The sequence below is a fragment of the Artemia franciscana genome, chromosome 12 (assembly GCF_032884065.1).
Source record: "Artemia franciscana chromosome 12, ASM3288406v1, whole genome shotgun sequence".
Taxonomy (NCBI): Eukaryota; Metazoa; Arthropoda; class Branchiopoda; order Anostraca; family Artemiidae; genus Artemia; species Artemia franciscana.
In genome coordinates this window covers 13,444,259-13,463,566 of record NC_088874.1, presented here as the reverse complement: position 1 = coordinate 13,463,566, position 19,308 = coordinate 13,444,259, and positions in this window count along the sequence as shown.

Below are 19,308 nucleotides of genomic sequence, written 5' to 3'. Positions count from 1 at the left end.
AAGGGTATACACAACTGGCCTAACCCCACCGTCTTGAAACATCCAGCCAAATTGCAGGGGATCCAGAAACTGTGGCTTTGCTCGATTTGCTTGCAAAAAAATGTCCAACTGCAGGTACACGCGCTTAGCATGACACTCAAAGGCAGCGTCAGATGGTGGCAAATACTTAAGCTCCCGCTTTCGAGGGCACAAATGCACTCTTAATTCATTAAGAGAGGTAAAGTGGTCTGGGTCTTTTCCGTATGAGGCAACAACGACCTTTTTGCAAATCACACTGAATTTTTCTAGAACCGCAGGGTCGAGCTTTGACTTCTGTATCTCTTGGACAAGCAAAGCAATCGGTTTCTCCAATCCCCATTTCTCGACAGCCTTGGCCACCACTCGTTTTCCTTTAGAAAACATGAAACCCACGGTATCACACCCTGAAAGCGTATGAAGAAGGCAGATGGAGTGAACAAAATCGTTCGGTAAATTACTGCAAAGCCGATGTATAGGCACTAAATAGCTGTGGAACCTGACATAAACTTTCCGCTTTTCACAATTTGGGTGGTTCCCAAGGAATAACTTGTAGTGATATAGCAAGACGACAACTATGTCTGTGTCATTCGCATCGACCAAAACGACATCGAAACCCCTCTCCAAACAGTCCAACATGTGTAACACAACTCTTGTATCGGCCTCTTCATGGGTACAGCTCAAACGCTCTTCAAAGTTTGTATCAGCATTTCCACTTCTGTTGAGCATCACCATTCTCATCCGGTCTCGAAAGCCTCCTGAGAGGTCCACAGTGAACCCTGCTTGCAGCAGGTGAACTGAGTTTTCAAACTCACCGAATAGAAACTCAATCAGTCTTGCCTTTGTCTTGGAATTTGAGAGCAACGAGTTCCAGTAATCTAGGTTTAAGTGTCTACCTAGAGCTACCGGAGACCTGTTTGAACATCCTCGCTGCTCATGGCAACCACCGCAGTCCTTTAGGCAGATCACCTTGCCTTCTTCGTCGGAATATCCAAAAATCCCATCATATCTATCTGCAAGGACGTGCAGCTCCTTAACGTTGCTGTTGAAAGACACAAGCGTAGAAAATGTCCGTTTTCCATAGCTCTCAACGGTTTCCGATGGATTTGGTGGATGGCTTCTGAGGTAGGGCATCAAGTCTACCACCCTTGAGTGAGTCGACTCACTGCTAATCTCGAGGTTAACGGGCCACTCGCTCAAGCTGATTTTTGTTTTCAAATACTCCAGAAGAGCTGACTTTGTTCCTGTCCGAAGCACAACCATTCCAGATATGGCACTTCTCTGGAATATAGAAGGTGCATATGGAAGAAGCTCATGGGAAAGCAAATTCTTTAGATGGTGAAGTCCTCTTTCGCCTGTAAAGTCAACACTCACCAATACCCTTTTGACCGTTTGAAGTTCAACATTGGTAAGGCTATTTACAGCACTAGAAGTATTGGTTGCTTTTTTCTGTTTCGCCTTCTCATTATTCATGACCTTTACTTTGCTAAAGGCACCTTTTTCACCGTCCAAGTAGCGATCAACCGCTCCGCTTCCAACAGATCGCACACTGAGGAGATTGTCAGCTATCTCACTATCAACTGTCTCAAGCGTATAAATATTCAGCATATCTTCGTCAGTGGATCGAAAGGGATTGAGCCTGGCTTCCAGAACAGACTTCACTTTATCAACAGCCATGTGTTGCCGCAGAACGAAGGAAGGGTTATCTTCGTGGTGAGAGGAGTCAAACTCAGTCTGGGGAACAATGCGTAGCATCTCAGTGAATGTAGACGAGACTGAGGCACAGAACGGAAGAGTTAAAGTCCACTTCACCAGTGCCAACTCATTCATGGTAATACCCGTCATTCCACCTTCCGTTTTTGAATCTAAATTAATGGTAGATTCTACAGCATGGTCTGGGGATATGCAGTTGAATTTTGCATTCCTCCTCTTCACATTGAACAGTCCATTGTGGAATGCCTGATCTACTTCTTGAGGTTAGCCCTGCATCTCAGCCAGGTACTCAATCAAGCAAGTGCCATACTTATAGTGACCACATGCAACTAAATAAGGAAGCATTTTGCTAGCTCCTTCAAGATGGCCATCCCAGTCACCAGATCTTTCACTGTACAAAAACTGCCACAAAACCAGTACCATTTCTTTGTACTGCTTCCAGAACTTGTGGGTTTTTGAGCGTGCACGAGAAGTCTCGAACCTTTCTAACCACGGGGACAATGCGGTAAGTTTTTCCTTTAAACAGTTCAAGTTCTCATCACCCTCTCTTGAGATCTTCAAGTTTTGCAGTAAATCTCCCATTTCTTCAAAGATAGTGATGCACGATGAATCGTCTGATTCTGCGCAAAAATTTTCGAAAGCTTCCCAGTACAGAATGGATATTGCCTCGAGGACTAACGTATGAGCAGCGAGAGCTTTATAGTACGGTTTACCACTCATCACTTTCTTTGCGGTTCCTTCCAATAGAATTCCAGTCTCGTAAATCACCTCTTCTAGACCCGAGCACTTCATTATATGACCGATGGCACCCATGAAGTTCATTAAAATATGAAGACCGGCCATTCTGAGGACAACATCAGAATATGCTTCAGGATTTCTGACTCTCAGAGCATGAACGATTTCATATACGGCCTGGTCACATGTGACGACGGTGTAACTCAGTCCCAGTTCTCTGGCAGTTTTCTGGAAAGACTTAATGACTGCTTCCACGACTGCTGGGTTCGAGGGAGAGTGGGGAACCACTGGCAGGTATCCGATCCTGGTAACAGGAATATCAGCCTTACAGCCATACACTGCTGAGAAACACTTGAAACCAAAATATGGTTGAGATTCTGCCGAGTCACTTGATACATTAATGAGCTGCGTCGGCAAAGCTCTACAAAGAAGCCAGATCGTGAAAAAGTCTGAAACGGGAACTTTCTGGTCACCTGACAAACCAATGAGATCGCTGCATTTATCGGTCGCCTCTATTTTTCTCTTGAGGTACATCTTCCCAAACTTTCCAGGCTGAATCAGATTTGAAGACGACAGGGAAGGGTTTCTGTTCCAACTTTTCTTCAAAGAACACGCTTTCTTTAGTGGGCCGTCCGTGTTTGGTTGCATAATGATGCTTGTCGTAATATGTGACGTCGAACCGTCAGACGTCTCTTCCCGAAATAAAAGTACTCTTAAGCAAAATGTAACAAAAACCCTATTATTCCTTTCGAAAATTGCTCCAAGGACACCTGAAGAAGAAACAAAACTGGAAGATAGGATTCAGGTTGCTGTATACGCGAAGCGGCAACGGCGTTTTTTGTCGGCACATTTTTGAGTCCGTCGGCACAAACTGGACGCCCCCCCCCCAAAAGCTAAACGGCTAGTGACGCCCCTGATGGTATCTGATACCACGGTCTAAAGTCGTTTTCGTAGTTACCGAAGTATCTGATACCCTGACGCATTCACACTGGATAGATGCCGCTGCTTATCAGAGCTAAAAATTGGGTCAATCCGCTTTTCTGTCAATAGTTCAAAAACGAGAAGAGTTAGAGAATTTCTGGATCAGTCATTTTGTAGGACAATAAATTTCCTACAGAAGCCATTAAAAAAAATACACCTCAGTCAGGCAAATTTTCAAGATGGATCAAGATTAATCCAAAAGAGAGATAAATTGTGTTAACTTTTTCGTCGAAATTTTGTGATTACAACTGAACGGCAAAAGATAAAAATTTTTTGAAAAGAGAATATGATTCTTTATTTAATTACCTTCGATCTGAGGTATAGCTGAACAATTTTGGAGTAACCTGTAATTTTTTATCGATTTTAATATAATTTTTGCCAGTTAAGATGGATTTTTAGGGAATTTGAAGAAATGTGGATGTAGCACCCATTTGTCGACTATATAACGCCGATTTTCGTTTTCAGCATGGTCGATTGCATTAGATTGCACACTCAAACCTTCTGCTGCTTGCTGATCACCTCAATCCTTAAATATCAACATTTCTCTCGTGTGGCTCCCTGACTATAAGTTATTAAAGGATAAATCCACACGGAAAACTTTAAACTTAGAAATTCAGGAACCTGTAAGTTAGAAACCTTATTAATTTTTCTTAAATTAAACAAGCAGGTTTCATGAACTTGTAGAAAAACGTGGCTATTTAGGTACTAATTGTGGCCATAAGTGAAATAGCTGTAGCTTCTCCTCGTGAACGCAGTAGTTACTTTAAAATTGGTAGACACATTCCAAATTTTAAACTTTGAAAACTTAATCTTTCATTTTCTGCTTGATGTGAAGGATATAAACAATGGCTAAGTTAAGCAGTATATTCTGATACGTGCAGCAGGGTCGTGGGTGGCAAGAAAAAATAAGTCCCCATAAAAATATTCCAGAGAGAAAACCCCTAACCTTGAAGCATAACAAAGTTGTGTCTTGATTTGACTTCAATTAAAAAATTAGATAAATTTAAATTTTTAAGACGAACTCGGCAGTGACACGAAAAGCACAATACTATCTCTGCAAATCATATATTTATATTTGATTATATATTTATATATATTATATATATATATATATATATATATATATATATATATATATATATATATATATATATATATATATATATATATATATATATATATATATATATATATATATATATATATATATACTAAAAGGGGCTCAGACACTCACGACTTCTGTTTCAGAATACCCCATCACAAAAAATTTCTATTAATTCTATTATGAATCCAAACCTATATTCCACGAAAAGGTACATTTACGTTTCTATTGATGCTAAACATTGGCGTTCACAACCCCTCAATACAACACAGGTATTTAAGGATTTTACAGGTTGTCACTTATTAATTCGAGTCGTGTGACTACAAAGCCCCTTAATCTGTTACATGCTTCCTGTTAAATCCATTTATTACAACAATTCGACTTCAAGTGTTTTGCAGGAATTCCTCAAATTCCGAAGACGCGGAAAAGACTGGTGATTTGTCACGGGATTGATGTAAGATGGGGTAAGTCTATAGGAAAAATAGGAATGCTTTTTAGCATAATCGGTACCTTTGTTTTCCTCTTTTTAAGTTCTAAATAGATTCAACAAGAGTTCCACAGAATGTGAAAAGAGTGAGTCCTTAGAATATCTACAAGAAGTAACTTGGAAGGGGCAAAGATAAATTCAATACGCCTAATAATAGGATGCGATAGAATAATACAATACGCAACATTCAATCTTTGGGAATTTTCAGGAAGGTGGCCAGGGAATTGTTTGAAATGGTAGCGTGTAGAAGGAGTATTCGCAAATATTTTGGTCTTGGGTTGTTTTACGCGGCGACAGTTTTTTAGCATCAAAAGTAACAGCAGCGGTTACTATTAATGCTACAAAATGGTCGCAGAGTAAAACCACCCAAGACCAAAATATTTGCAAATACTTCTTCTACACCGTACCATTTATAAAGATTGGTAGGGTATAGATTCTGCGCTTAAATGAACATTTTAAACGTCTTTGTTTTTCAAATAAAATATTTGCTCTTTCATAATTCAAAAGCAAAGCATGAAACTAAAAGGATGGAAGAAAAAGAAAAAGTAAAAATTTTGATACCAGATTCGACTTTTTTCCCCGTCAAATTTAGATATAAGTAAAAAGTGAAAAAAATAATACAAAATCATATACTAACATATTACTCCAACCTATACACAATCGTACTTTATTGTTTTGATTTTTATTCTGTAACGGGAGATTTAAATTTAGCCCTTAACGGGAATTCCCCTCTTGAGGAATTCCTCCTTAAGAGGAATTCCTCCTTAAGAGGAATTCCCCTCTTGAGAAGAGGGGAATATGTTGGGGGAACTTTCCTTGAAGGAATTTGTCATGGGGGAAGAAAAGTGTCATGAAGGGAGCTCAGGATTTTCTAGCATTATAAAAAAAAACAATGAAAAAATAAATATGAAAAAGTTTTTTCAGCTGAAAGTAAGGAGAAGCATTAAAACTTAAAACGAACAGAAATTATTACGTCTATGATGGGCTCACCTCCTCCTAATACCTCGCTCTTTACGCTAAAGCATTTTTAGTAATTTCAGCTATTTATTCTACGGCTTTTGTGATTCAGTGGTCATTCTTAAGAAATTGGGACAAGATTTAAGCTTTAGCGTAAAGAGCGAGGTACTGACGAGGGGGTGAATCCCGTCATATACGTAATAAAAACATGAGAATACAGAAGTTCGTTACGTAAGCTAATTTGTAAGTTACGTATATCTTTTACTAATAAACATTCGTAAAAAATTAAAAGTTCTAGTTGCCTTTTTAAGTAACCAAAAAATCGGAGGGCAACTAGGCCTCCTCCCCCGCACCTTCTTTCTCAAAATCACTCGATAAAAACTACGAGAAAGCCAATTAGCCAAAAAAAATATGAAAATTTGTTTATTTATTCATCTGCAGAGAGCCAATTTCAAAATCTCCCGTCAAGTTAAATTTAGCCCTTATCCCGTCACGAAGAAATAATTTTTGCCTTGATAATCTCAGCATTATTAGATTTATCATGCAGTGGAATTCAGGGGAAATTTAGACACATTTGTTTTTTTTAATTTTTCCAAAAAACTCCCAGGGCTAGATAGAGACTAACAATACCATTGCGAAAAAATAGGTACCCAAATTCATTTTGCAGCTTCGTGAATTCCCACTGATAAGTTCTGAAAACAAAATGTGCTTTAACTTTTTATAGAGACTCAAATAATAACATTTTATGGTGTAATTGCATCCCTGTGATGGAGGCCCGAGTTTCCTTTTAGATTATGTTCCAATCGTCATTAAAGCTGAATAGGTTGCGTTAACCCAGAGTGTGTTATATTACAAATTCATAATTTAAACACCATAAATTTTACAGAAAGAGCAAAAAATGAAAAAAAAATTGTCTCAATTTCATCTATTTTTATTTAGTTTTTACTATTATTAAAGAAAAGCTGTTTCATTAAAAGAGGATATCTCGCTCTCTCTCTCTCTCTCTCTCTCTCTCTCTCTCTCTCTCTCTATAAAAAAAATGTCTATAATAAAAATCTCTCTATAAAAATTTACCAAAATTACCAATATTTGCCGACACATGTTCTAGTGTTTGAGTCTCCTGTTTTATCTTCAATATAATCCTTATTTGCCAATATTTGAATTACCAATATTTACCAAAATTACCAATATTTGCCGACGCATGTTTTAGTCTCCTGTTTTATCTTCACTATAATTCCTTATTTGCCAATATTTGAATTACCAATATTTACCAAAATTACCGATATTTACCGACATGTTTTAGTGCTTGAGTCTCCTGTTTTATATTCACTATTGTTTCTTTCCTGGGTACTCGCCTGCCTCATATAAAAATATAATCTAACTACTTGCTGAAAAAATCGTTTTAAGATTTCCATTGTGACTTATTTTGTCAGCGAACGAGGTTCTTCTACCCTTATTATTTTTAAACACCAGGCAAGTGCGTAGAATTTTACTAGAGAGAGAGAGAGAATAGGGGAGAAAATCTGTCAACTGCCAAAAGCAGATGAATTAAAAGAAAAATTTTGGAATACAGGGAAAAAATAACGAATCAGGGCTTTGCTACCAAGGCCTATTCCACATATGGCTGTTTTTGATGACAAGCTGTCTCTGCCAAAAAAAAACTACCAACTTTTGTAATGGCACAGTGTTCCATCCTCTGGCAAACACTAGAGCTAAAGTAGAAATATCATGTCCTGTGGAGAAGATGGGGATAGAGATCTCAGATATACCCTGTTGTTCATTCACAATCTTTCTTAATTTCTCTTTGTTACACACATCAATGAATTTAAATTTGCCCCTTATATCCGGGACGTGACCAGGAGAGAGTTGTACCCCCCTCGAAATCTTATATTTTCCGAAACCCTTGGGCACTTTTACTTCAAAATATCAAATGAAAAACGTTTTTTTTATTATTCTCTCCCCCCTCGAAGAAAAATTCTTGCGCCTGTACATGCCTCAAATTGGAGTATAATTTAATTATTGGTCCAAAAAATCGTTCTGGCTTCACTGCATCTTTATTTGTAATACAAGGAGGTTTTCTTTAACATAAATTTAAGATTGTTTGAATTTTGAAACTGAAAACACTAGCTTTGTCGGAGCTGCAGACCAGTTGAATCAAACATCCGTGGTAACGAACTGTAGTAAGGAGCGACCAGGCTCAATAGTAACCAAAACTCAAAAATTTGGAATTTTGATACTAATAGTTACATCACAAGAATCGCTTTTTAATGCTGATTTTAAATATATAAGTTTCATCAAGATTAGTCTTACCCATCAAAAGTTACGAGCCAGAGAAAATTTGCCTTATTTTAGAAAATAGGGGCGAACCACCCTCTAAAAGTCATAGAATCTTAACGAAAATCACACCGTCAGATTCAGCGTATCAGATTCAGCGTATGGAGATCTCAGATATACCCTGTTGTTCATTAATAATCTTTTCTTAATTTCTCTTTGTTACACACACCAATGAATTTAAATTTACCCCTTATATCCGGGACGTGACCAGGAGAGAGTTGTACCCCCCTCGAAATATTATATTTTCCGAAACCCTTGGGCACTTTTACTTCAAAATATCAAATGAAAAACGTTTTTTTTTTTTATTATTCTCGTAGAAGTTTCAATAAGACAGATCATGGATGTGTGTTTATTTATTTTCTTTTCTATTTTTTTCCAGGAGTGATCGTATCGACTCAGTTGTCCTAGAATGTCGCGAGAGGGCTCATTCTAACGGAAATTAAAAGTTCTAGTGCCCTTTTTAAGTGACCAAAAAATTGGAGGGGACCTCCCACGCTCATTTTTTCCCCAAAGTCACCGGATGAAAATTCTGAGATAGCCAGTTTATTCATCATAGTCGAAAAACCTAATAACTATGTCTTTGGGGACGACTTACTCCCCCACAGTCCCCGTGGGTGGGGCTGCAAGTTACAAACTTTGACCTGTGTTTACATATAGTAATGGTTATTGGGAAGTGTAGAGACGTTTTCAGGGGGATTTTTTAGTTGGGGGGGGATTACGTGGGAGGATCTTTCCATGGAGGAAATTGTCATGGGGGAAAAGAACTTAAATGAAGGGGGTGCAGGATTTTCTAGCATTGTTTAAAAAAACAATGAAAAAATAATTATGAAGTTTTTTCTACTGAAAGTAAGGAGCAACATTAAAATTTAAAACGAACAGAAATTATTACGCATATGAGGGGTTTACCTCCTTGTAATACCTCGCTCTTTACGCTAAAGTATTTTTAGTAATTTCAACTATTTACTCTACGGCCATTGTGATTCAGGGGTCATTCTTAAGGAATTGGGACAAAATTTAAGATTTAGTGTAAAGAGCGACGTATTGACGAGAGGGTGAACCCCCTTATAGACGCAATAAAAACATACGAATATAGAAGTTCGTTACGTAAGTTAATTCGTAAGTTACGCATATTTTTTACTAATGAAAACATTTGTAAGAAATTAAAAGTTCTAGTTTCCTTTTTAAGTAATCAAAAATCGGAGGGCAACTAGGCCTCCTCCCTCGCTCCTTTTTTCTCAAAAATTTCCTCTTAAAACTATGTGAAAGCCATTTAGCCAGAAAAAAATATCCAAATTTCGTTTTAATTATTTTTGTGCGGAGAGGCAAGATCAAAACATGCATTAATTCAAAAACGTCCAGAAATTATATAAAAAAAACAAGTTTTTTAACTGAAAGTAAAGAGCGACATTAAAACTTAAAACAAACAGATGTTACTCCGTATATGAAAGGGGCTTTTCCTCCTCAACGCCCGCTCTTTATGCTAAAGTTTTTACTGTTTTAAAAATTAGAGTTAAGAGAAAGAGTCAAAGTCTTTAGCGTAAAGAGTGGGGCGTTGAGGAGGAAAAGCTTCTTTCATATACGAACTAATTTCTGTTCGTTTTAAGTTTTAATGTCGTTCCTTACTTTCAGTTAAAAAACTTTTTTTTTATTTAATAACGAGATTAATGATCAAGAGGATAGCTTCACTTACCTGGGTAACATTAGTAAGGATAACAGATGAAGCGAAGATGTTAAAGTAGAATAACAGTTGAAAAAAAAAAGTTTGGAGGAATAGAAACATAAGTCTGCGAAAGAAAGGTAGGACATTGGAAGCAGTGGTTAAGAATGGCTCTGAAACGGGGATGCCCCAAAGACATAAGAGGATTTATTAGATTTTTCCAGAGGATTTGTGTACGGATTCTTTTAGATATATGTCTGACATTCAGATATCATCTGACCATATTTCAAACGGTAAGCAGCACAAAAAATGTTGTTCTATCCCCCTTTTTAGGGCTAAAATGAGAGAAAGGTTTGAGATGGCTAGGACACATTCTGCGGATTAAGGATGACAGATAGGTAAAGAACGTTCATTTTAGCCAATCATCTATGGCCAAACAAAAAGCAGGTGGACCCCAAATCAGGTGGGAGATAGTCGCAGTGAAGGAGTTATGGGAAAATGAAACTTTTTGGAGGGTGTAAAGAGGGTGGTTTTAAATATACTGGGATGGAGGAGTGGGCGCGACTGTGTTGGCCTAAGGCACCAGTTAAGAGTAATAGTAGCTATACTATACTAAAAATTAAACGGTGACGAATAAATATATTGTCTTTGAGCCTTACTCAGACTTAGTTTTAAGCTTCTAGCTATAGGAGAATTAAATCATAAAAGTTTTTTTTAACTTAAAATAGGGAGCTACTTTAAAACTTAAAGCCAACAAAAATTACTACGTAAATGAGGGAGGTGCCTCCCTCAATATCCCACTCTTTATGCTAAAGTTTATATTTTTTTATTCCAATTATTGAGTAATAACTTCGTTTTGAAACTTCGTTTTAAGTTTTAATGTTTTTCCTTAATTTCAGTTGAAAACACTTGTTGTTTTTTTTATTTGTATTCTGATCATTTTCTAAATAGTGCTGGGAAATCCGGCTCCCCCCCCGTCGAATATTTCCTTTTCCTACGAAAAATTTCTTCATGGAAGGATCCTCCCATGTAGTACCCCCACCAGGTAACTCCCTTTATCTAATTCTGATCATTTTCTAAATAATGCCAGGAAATCCGGTTCCCCCTCCGTCGAAGACTCTTTTCCTCCACGAAAAATTTCTTCATAGAAAAATCCTCCCATGTAATACCCCCACCAGAAAAATCTTCCCCTCCCCCTGAAACATATCTGTAAAATTCCCAATAACCAGTACTATATGTAAACAATTTGCAAAGTTCATAGCTTATAGCCCTTCCATGGGGGCTTTGGAGGTTTTGGTCAGTTAATTCTTAAATATATAGTTGGTAGATCTTTCGATTATTCCAAACAAAATAGGTATCTCAGAATTTTGATCAGGTGACTTTGGGGAAAACAGGGCGTAGGAGAAGGGCTAGCTGCCTTCCAGTATTTTGATCATTTAAAAAAGGCACTAGAACTTTATATTTTCGACCAAACGAGCCCCCTCCCCATTCTCTATTTTGGATCATTGGTTCGATGCGATCACCCCTTAGGTAAAACAAACAAAATCAAACAAACACGCATCCGTGGTCTTCATTCTAGTAAAAAAAAAATGTAAAATTCCACATTTTTGTATATAGGAGCTTGAAAACTCTGTAATAGGTTTCTCTAATATGCTTAATCTGATGGTATGATTTTTTGTAAGATCAATTGATGCTTGGGAGTGTTTCCTTCTTTTTCCGAAAATTGGGCAAATTTTCTCAGGCTCGTAATTTTAATGGGTAAATTTATACTTGATGAATTTTATATATTTTGAATCAGCATCAAAACTTGATACTTTTGATGTATCTATTGTTATCAGGGCTCTTTTTCGTAGAGTTTAGATCATTTTTTTTACCGCATCGCTCCTTACTTTTTGTTCGTTATCACGAACTGTTTGAATTTTTTTTTTTACATAGGCCTACGCTTACTATGAGAACAATACATTTTAAAAATCGAAGTCAGACATATGACGTGTGTGTTCTTTTCAGTCAAACATGTCTTTGGGTCCAAGTCCATGTCTTTTTTTCAGTCTCATTGTCACTTTCCTTCCAGTGTACAAAAATCCACCTATTAGAAGACCTTTCATCCTCAAATGAAAAATCTTCGTGAAGATGAATGAGGGTATTATTTCTTACTTACAGATAATTTTTTAAAGATAATTAAAGTTTGGAAATTGCTGCAAAAAAGACCAAATAGGAATAAATGAGGGTGAACAGGTGTCGGTAGGCAACGAGATAAGCGATCAAGTGGATAGCTGTATGATTATACAGCATATGGTGAAGACCTTGAACATGAGCCCCTCTAGAGCCCCCTGCCCCATCACCAGCTTTACTTATAGTGTATAGCATATTTGACGCAGAAAAAACCACAGGACAATGCCGACAAAAAAAGAGAGCAACATGTAAATACAGTTAAAAGCTGCAATTTAAACTTTCAATCAAAGCAAGGAAAACCATTAAAAAAACTAGTACAAGCAAAGTCATCACATAACACCCTCACGATGGGTTATACCCACACGAATAAACCTCGCCAGAATCTTATTATTACTTAAAGACCCATTTTGCAAAAATGTTTACAGTCAAGGCTCATCCATCTCATCCACTAAAAAAAAATTCCTTTCTCAAACCCCTTACCCCTTCACACTTCCCCGGCAAATACAACAAATTTTCTTCCCCCTCTCCACACATCGGGAAACAGTAGGGACCACTCTCATTCTAACCCTTCCTAAACATCTTCTTCTTCCTCAAAGTGGCATACAATTACCTCCACAAGAAATTACCCAGTTAATATCAGCCCTGGATAGCCCAGCTCTAAAATATGCCTCCTCTCCCCTAGTCTCTTTTACGCTAGAATACAAACCAAGAGAGTCGGACGGTTTGATTTGGCACCACCCAATCTGAACACGTCTATATAGACGGGTTACAGCTCTCTATATTCATGGTTGTTCGGGAAATTACAAGCCTTTCGTGAATTTTCTATTTAATTCAAAACCTTTTACTGTTAACTTAAACAACACTCAATATGACAACATTAAAGCAACTACATATAAATGCTTGAAAAAGTGACTGGGTGGATATTATTTATGCCATTTACTCCTTCCAAAAAAGTGGTATAACAGTAGTAATAACACGGAGAAAAAAAAATCCCCAAAAAATTATCTACAACACATCAAACTAAAAAAGAGAAAACATTTTAAAAAATATGGAAAAATTGAATATAAATTAAATGAAAAAGAATAAATTAACAAATGTAAGAAAATCGTCTCGAACCTTTAACATTACCTAATTCATGAAAAGAAAAACATGTTTTAATACGCTTTAAAGCTGCATTGTGCTTTCAGCTTCACTAACTGATTCTACAAGCGAATCCCAAACTGACGGTTTGGAACGAATTCCGAACACCTGGTCACATAACTCGCTATCGTTGATTCCTTGCCTCAGATGGATGACTAGCAACACTCCTAGTGGAATAATCCTGACAAATGAATTAGGTTTTTTTTTAAATCATAAAAAAAAATCTGATCCAAGAACATTCAAACAATAGAACACAAACCCTCTAATTTGAGAAACTCTTATTTCACCGAACGTTAAAATTTGAACTTTCTAAAATGGGATTCAGTTTTATAAATACCAAGTTCATACCTACTTATCAACCATATAACTTTATTCTGCAGTTTTTAGTTTTGCCTAAAATTGCAAATAAAATTGGTCACTCAAAATAAACAACCATACTTAATATAAGGAGCTACTTAAGAGCAATATAACAAAAATTAACAAAGGTAAAAAGTGTCCAAAACGGCTCTACACTCCAAGGCCTCTCGTCAACTTACATACTGCGATGATCGTAGCATGCAAGTTGGTGTATGATGTCACAGTGTGTTTTCCAATAGAAATATTGATCAAAAATAAGGTCTAAAAACTGAATATTAGAACATAGAAGTTCAAAATCATTGTTTGGCTACTCCTACGACGACTAGTTCTACCAAGACTTCTGTTGCCACATTTCTGTTATTGAGTTGATATTAGCAGCTATTACTCAGGAAGAATATTTTTTCACAGCTTTTCTTTATCATTGTATCAAAAACCACTCGAACTTCCTGGATCTTATTTTTCTGATCAGTAACAATCATTTTAGTTTTATTAGCTCAATATATAATCTTTTAAATCCATTCCTTTCAACCATAAATAAAATCAATTGACTAAAATTAACCTACAATTTAGGTTGTTTATTTAGTTTTCACTAAAGCATGAACAACACTAGCCTTTCAAGGGGTTAGAGGGGTGGCAAAAGCATCACTCCACCTATAAATATGACGATTAATTTATTTTCACTGATACGAAAAAAACATACTTTCATCAGTGTTTTCAGCCTTTTAAATCAATCCTTAGTGATTGTTCATTATAATATTCGTTTCTTCATTCCTAGTAATTTTTGTACGGTTTAGGTTTTACATCTTATATAAGCTAATTTCTGCTCAAGTTTTAACCTTGTTCTTTGTTTTTCATGGAAAAACTTAATTCTTTTAGAGTCCCGTCAAGTCCTGTCAGTGTCCATTTTTGAATGTAGCCTCTGAAGTTAATCCTTTGAAGTCTATTTGGGAAACTATTTTTTCTAGACCTGGTTTTTTGAATGCATTAAAATACTAGAAGCTTCACATTATTTGATAAGCTTCCAGTCCTTCACCTTGATCTACCTCGAGACTGTAAGTGTTTGATATATCCTTTTAGAAGGAACCAAAAGAGATAGGTTCAAAGGTGACGGCACAACGAAAAACATGCCAAATAGAAGTGCAGCACCGAAAGAAGCTGCTCCTCAAGTACTTGTTCCTAAATGTGTCCTCTTTAAGACAATTCGATCGATTGATGTGCCTTCACAAAAGCGGTGCAGACACGTTTAAATAGATGGATAAAGGAGAGCGTAAAAATACAGATTTGAATATTTGAGTGGTTTAACTGTGCACGGGTTAAGTTGTCTGCGGATCGTGGTGTGTGACGTAGGTCGGCCCGTGTGAAGCTCTGTGGGTGATTGATTTTTCTGTGTGTTACTGCTGAGTTGTTATGGATTGAGATGTGTACCCTAAAAATTTATTCTTTTAGAGTCTCGTCCAGTCCTGTCAGTGTCCCTTTCTGAACATAGCCTCTGTAGTTAATCCTTTGAAGTCTATCTGGGAAACTATTCTTTCTAGACCAGATTTTTTTTCATGCATTACATGCCCAGCTTCACATTACCAGATGCTTCACATTATTTGATAAGCTTCTAGTCCCTCACCTTGATCTACCTCGAGGCTGCAAGTGCCTGAAGTGTCTTTTTTGAAGGAACCAACAGATATAGGTTCAAAGCTGACGGCACAACGAAAAACATGTCAAATAGAAGTGCAGCACCGAAAGAAGCTGCTCCTCAAGTACTTGGCCCTGGTATAATATATTTTAAAAATATAATACATTTTTAAAATAAAATACAGGTTCGTTTCTTGATATAAAAAGCTATGGGATTTTCTTCTTTTTTCCGTCTTACAAATAAGTAAAATTGCCCATTTATAAGAAGTCAAGGAATTTTTTAGAATAAATTGAACCCCCATTTTTCTGAAGCTATTTTGAGATCACGCGAATAACGTCTATTTTAAAGCTGTTCTATTTGCACCGTAAACGGTTCAATCATGTTTCCTTTTACACTACAGTGTAATTAATTTTTGTAGCATTCTAGTCATTCTAGTCAACCTCGACAATCACGCGTCGTAGGTAAGTATTCAAAATGGTCGTAAAATTAACTTTAAATCTGATGAGGGTTAAAGTTCTAATAAATTTGTTGAAATTAAAATGACATAAAAATACTGATACAGAAAAAGTCATAAAACCCACCCGCCATAAAAAAAATAATAATAAATAAACAGCTGTTCACCATCTATAAAAAATGATATTAATATTTTCTACATAATTTTGCACCTTTTCCCTTTAGACCATTAAAGTGACTGAGTTAAGTTTTGTACTGTCAAAAAAAATAATACAAAAAATGAAAAAATAGGTTTAAACAAACAGCGTCAACTATGACGAAATCTCAAAAATTTACTAATTAAAACTTTACTTTTCACAACAACGTAGCGTATTTTTCCATTTTTTAAAGTCCAATATATTTTGCTTAAGTTACATAATTCACAATTTTATTGGAAATAGTCTATTTCTTTGTCTCCACTCCCACTATATCTATTTGTTACATGGTCGATGTCCACCTCAATATTTTGGTAAACGTTTATAGCTAGTCTTGTTAGCCTAGAGTCTAGTCAGTTTAGAGCTCTTAGTGAGTCTTTCCTCTTCTATTCATCCTAAAAATAATCCAAAAAAGACCAAACTCGTCAGAAAAATTTGAGCTCTAATAAAGATGCATAGAGATATGTGCTTAAAACCAAGTATTCCAAATTCTCCTTAAACACAACCAGGTCCAAAATCCAGGTCCAAAAACCAGGTCCAAAATCCAGGTCCAAAAACCAGGTCCAAATTCTCCTTAAAACACAAATAATTATGATTTTGTTGTTTTTTTGTTTGATAGGTATAGATTGGTGATTTAAACTCTCAGGGTTTCAAGCTGTGGTAGATTTCTATTTTTTTTTTAATCTTGAGATTTTCATATGTCAGTTCAAACGTCAAAATCTAAATATTTATGTTGAGCATAAAAACAAAAATTTGAAATTCGGCTCAGATGTAGCATTAAGTAAGAGAATTGCTTGGCAAAAATTTTTGTTCATAGACAACTAATCGTGGAAATATGATTGGATGGCATGTACCAAAATAAGCATAAAAATCCTCAGCGGTATATATTGAAATCTATACAATTTTATGGACAAACATATGCAATCCCTATACAGAAACATTACTATATTTTGCGACTGGCTGGTATTGAGAAGGGGATAAATTCTGAAGTAATATTCTAGTTGCATTTCGTTTCCGTGGTTAAGGCAGGACGCACTCTCAAGGAATCTTCCTATACCTCCCATGTTAAACATTTGGAGTTTACCTGACGTTCCTGAATTAGCGATTTCGGCGGTTTTTATGTCAATAGAAATAAAAAAAATCTGGTGAATATTTTGATCTAATCAAATCTTGAAGCCGACAATTTTTTTTTTTATAATTCCAAAATAATTATAAAACCTGTTTCGGGTTTGCATTCTAGATTGCTATACTTGACACTGTTGTTGTGGGGTATCAAAAAATAGAGCAAAAAATTTTCTATTCATCAATCAGAAACTTATTTCTATAATATATACTTCTTGGCTGCAATCCCTTCAAATACTTTACATATTTGTGTTACAAAGTCAAAAATTCCCCTCAAAAGACTAGATTCAGCTGTAATCGGAGCGTGTGAGAATGCATAAACTACACCAAGGGACTAACCACTCGGTTTGTTCAGGAGCGATTCAGTCAAGTATTAGTTAGTTGTAACCTGTTTAAACAGAGTCTAGAGAATAAGTAGCGTGCAGACATCAAACTGCGGGTTAACAAAAACATATGAAAAATTACATTGTATAAATAATTACAAGAAGAATTGCTAAGGATACCCTGCACCTAATCGTAATTTTGAGTGAGAGACCCCTTAAGTTCAACCTTCTTATGTTTGTTTAGTTGAAGCAACGAAGAAAACTGATACCTTTGTATTTGACTAAGTTGTAGCGTGCAGACAACAAACTGCCGGTTAACAAAAACATATAAAAAATTACATTGTATAAATAATTACAAGAAGAATTGCTAAGGATACCCTGCACCTAATCGTAATTTTGAGTGAGAGACCCCTTAAGTTCAACCTTCTTATGTTTGTTTAGTTTAAGCAACGAAGAAAACTGATACCTTTGTATTTTACTGAGTTGCCGCCTAAGAAAAAGAATTGACTAGGGAGTTAAATGCTTGGACTTTGGCTAGGCCTTAATTCTATATCATGTGAATTTCCACTTTTTTTCAATATTTCATTAGTAAACGTTAAAAAATATCGATGCCATTCCATCGATTCAAACTGAGAAATCAGAGACCCATCCATACCGGCTAGATAAAAAATAAACACATAATTATTTGCCTTCTTTTATAAACAATTTTTCGAAAATTTATTTTTCTTAAATGATTGCTCCGACCTTCGAAGGAATGATTCGACTCATTACCCAGTTTTAAGTGTATACTTATACGAACTTTTATTAAAGTTCAGATATTTCAAGGAGTTTGGTCTTTACTTTAATGTTTTAAAATGAATAGAGTAGGTGATATGTCATATAATGCAGAGCTTTAATTAGATGAAATTGGGCGTTATAGTGGCCATTATTTGCTCACCGAAATCCAAAACGTAAATTAATAATATGTTTGTACTTTTAATATATTTACTTTCTATTATTCAAATCCCTCAAAAACAACAATGTTGTAAAAACCACCCCACTTCAAAAAAAAATTATGATAGCCAAAAAAAGTAATAATATCAATTTCTTCTCCTCTGTGTCATAGCAAGACTCAGATTTTTTTTAACTGTATTAATGACTCAACTATTAAAAACAAATTACAAAAAAATAACTTTCATCCCAACCAGAGCAAGCGGTACCAATCTCGGATCCTCCACTAACTTAGGGGGGTGCCCCCCACCTGGATCTGCCACTGATTCTGGTGTGGATTTAGTCTAATTGATTTTATAAAAAAAAACTTCCTGACAAAGCTTTTTTCTTTTTTTGTATTAGTCTTTATGTTTATGCAACATCCATGTGAGTTTACTAACAGAGTGGCAAACGTGGTCCACTTTTCACTTGCTTAGCACCCAAGTATCACTACTTTGGACCAGTGCGCATGTAAACTATGAATATGAATGCGCATGTATGGTGGGTATTAGAAACTTTACCAAATGTGCCAAAAATTCCGATTTTACTCGACAAAGAGCTATGTCCATTTGCTGTCAGTGACGCCTTGACTAAAGACATAAAATAACACTTTCCATTTCAATAACTGAGTCAGTGGAAAAGGCCTCTGAATAATTGACAGTGGGTGTCGTGCAATCTCTATCCTTCAGTCTGAGGCCATTTTACAATCGTTTTAGTTCGAAGTTGGTACTTCTGGTACAGTTTGCAATACCTGCCATGCAGACTTGAGCGCATGCGCACAGATCTGACATAGCACCACTTTTATGTCCCATTAGATTAACAGTGAAACTTGTAAACCATATTCGAAACCCTCGTCAAGTTAGGTCTTTAACATGCTGCATCAATAGAATCTAGTATAGAATGATTCTAAAAGGAGACTATTCCTAGCGTAGCCTATATTTTTAAAAGTGGACCTTTAGTATTTTTGTGT